Source organism: Magnolia sinica, chromosome 12 (assembly GCF_029962835.1).
Source record: "Magnolia sinica isolate HGM2019 chromosome 12, MsV1, whole genome shotgun sequence".
Lineage (NCBI taxonomy): Eukaryota > Viridiplantae > Streptophyta > Magnoliopsida > Magnoliales > Magnoliaceae > Magnolia > Magnolia sinica.
The window spans coordinates 38,056,042-38,058,655 of NC_080584.1; the positions used below are offsets into that span (position 1 = coordinate 38,056,042).

Genomic DNA, 2,614 nt, shown 5'->3' on the forward strand with positions numbered 1-2,614 from the left:
GATTTACACTGGCTCCTAAGTCAAGAAGTGTATGCTTAATTCAGTAGTTCCCAATTACACAAGGTATGATTGGGCTACTGGGATCTTTATATTTCTATGGCACATCTTGCTTTAGAATGACACTCACTTTTCAGTTAAAAAGATTTTCTTTTGAATATTTTGCCGTCTTTTAGTTGTACACAAGTCTTTCAGAAATTTGGCATATGAAGGTATTTGTTTAACCACATCCAGTAGAGGGATATTGACCTTCACTTGTTTTAGCACCTCTAGAATATCCTGAGAGTTAGTGAGAGGTTTTGGTGCAACCAACCGTTGGGAAAATGGAGCAATTGGCTTCCCTTAAGGTTCCAGTTCTAACTCTTATGGGGCATGGCTAGATCTATCATTGTTATCCTCTTTTAGGTCCTTAGGCTTTTTAGCCCTAACCGGAACAGTTTTGTCAATGGTTTTCCCACTCCGAAGAGTGGTGATAGATTTAGCTTGCTCCATTTGATTTGAAGAGCTCGGGTCACTAACTTCATATTGCGGTTTTGGATTGGGAAGAGGTTGAACTGGAAGGCCCCCTTTGTTCCCAATCGCACTTTTAGTCTCAAGTCCTTGTATGGCCTTTGTGAGGTCTTGAAAGACTTGTAGCATACCCTGATTGAAAAGCTCTTGATTTTGAACATGCTTTAAAACTGGATCCTCCTGAGGTTTCTCTTGATGTGGAATTTGATTAGGAAATCCCTGAGGTGTAGTAGTTTGTCCATTTCTCCAACTAAAGTTTAGATGATTTCTCCAGCTGGGAATGTATGTATTAGAGGTGGGCCCACTGAAAGGTCTTTGGTAATTATTTATGGCATTGGATTGCTCATTCAGTATCTCTTGAAAGGCATGTATTGTTGGACAATTTTTGGTTGTGTGCATGTTGCAAGCACAAATACCACAAACAGTTTCCTTAGCCTTATCCTTCTTTAATTTCATGGCCTTGAGTTTTCTGGTGAGATTAGCCACTTTAGCATTGATATCATCATCCTCTCTCAGGAGATACATTTTGCCCCTCTCCTTGGATTGAGTCGGCATAGACATGGTGCTTGATTTTAGGGAGATGTCCTATGATTGTCTGTTTTCAGCAAGCTTATCAAAGTAGTCCCACACATCATCGACGTTTTTATTCATGAATTCCCCATTACACATTGTCTTGACTAATTGTCGCATGGGAGATGTCAATCCATCATAGAAGAAGTTCATGATGCACTATATTTCAAAACTGTGTTGAGGGCATGAACTGACAACATCCTTGAACCGCTCCCAACATTGAAAGAATGTTTCATCTTCCTTTTGGGCAAAGTTTATGATTGACTTTCTAAGGGGGTTCGTCTTATGGTATGGGAAAAATTTCTTTATGAACTCCCTTGTCATGTCATTCCATCTACTAATAAATCGAAGATGTAGTGAATGCAACCACGTCTTAGCTTTCTCTTTCAAAGAAAAAGGAAAGAGTTTCAGCTTGACCGTGTCATCAGACACATTTGAAAAGTATAGAGTGGCTATAATCTCGTCAAACTCTTTCAAGTGTAAGTACATATTTTTAGATTCAAGCCCATGAAAGTTTGGAAGGAGTTGGATCACCCTTGGCTTTATATTCATGTGTCCCGTATTTTCTGAAAAAACCATACATGAGAGCGTGTTCACCCCCACCAGTTGTAAATAATCTCTCAAAGTACGAGGCAGGGGTGCTTGGTGCACCTCATTCTCATCCTGGTCTTCGTCAACCCGAGGTTAGGGTTGTCTTCTCGGTTGATTGACTGGTTAATTGGCAGCTATAACCTCAATTAACTCTGAGGATCTCAAGTGATGTCTAATCCTATGATGGACAAATAACCCCTCAACCAATCCTCCTTCACTCAAAAGACGTTGAGTGTTATCACGGGCCCACTTGGGCATGAAACACTCTCAGCCCTCAATTTCAGTTTCTAACCTAAACCTAAAAGAAAGAAGGGAACTAGAAATCTAGAAATAGAAAGAGAGAGGGAATTAGAATGAGGTTACCAATTTAGAAGTTCTTAAATTAAGATCTTATAAAACAAAACAAAACATGTCAGTTTCTAAAAACAGAAATTCTAAAATTAGAAAGTTTCTAAAAATAAAAAATAGAAAGTTTCTAAAAAGAGAAAAGGAAAGTTTCTAAAATAAAACAGAAAACCCTAATCCTTGAAAAAAATAGAAATTAGAAAAACCGTAATCTTAAACTAATTAATCTCAGAAAAATGCAATCGTTAGTCCTCGGCAACGGCGCCAAAAACTTGTTCACAACCCTAAGTGTAGGGTCGCGACGTAGTAATAATCTCAGTGAGACTGAGGTCGAATCCACAGGGACTAATCTCATGAGTATTATGAAAGCAACTAGAAGAAGAACTAAAAAAAGATGAAAACCTAAATTTGGAAATATAGAGAGTAATTGTGAGAAATTTAATGAAAAACTTATGAAATTCAAAGGTGGGAAACAAGGGATTTCTAGGGATCCACTTGTAGCTATTAGGATGTTTCCTTATTTGATTCAAGGCACTCAATTGGAAATGGAGTCCTATCCTATCAAATTAGAAGATATTTAATAAGATTAGGTCTGAATCTC

The 2,614-nt window shown here is 38.0% G+C and overlaps 1 non-coding gene across 1 annotated transcript; it reads left to right on the forward strand.

Moving 5' to 3' along the window:
* Positions 1–1,246: 1,246 nt before the first annotated feature.
* Positions 1,247–1,353, forward strand: LOC131222063 (small nucleolar RNA R71). The gene has a single exon (XR_009159771.1). It is a non-coding gene; the product is annotated as a small nucleolar RNA R71 (small nucleolar RNA).
* The last annotated feature ends 1,261 nt before the right edge of the window (positions 1,354–2,614 follow it).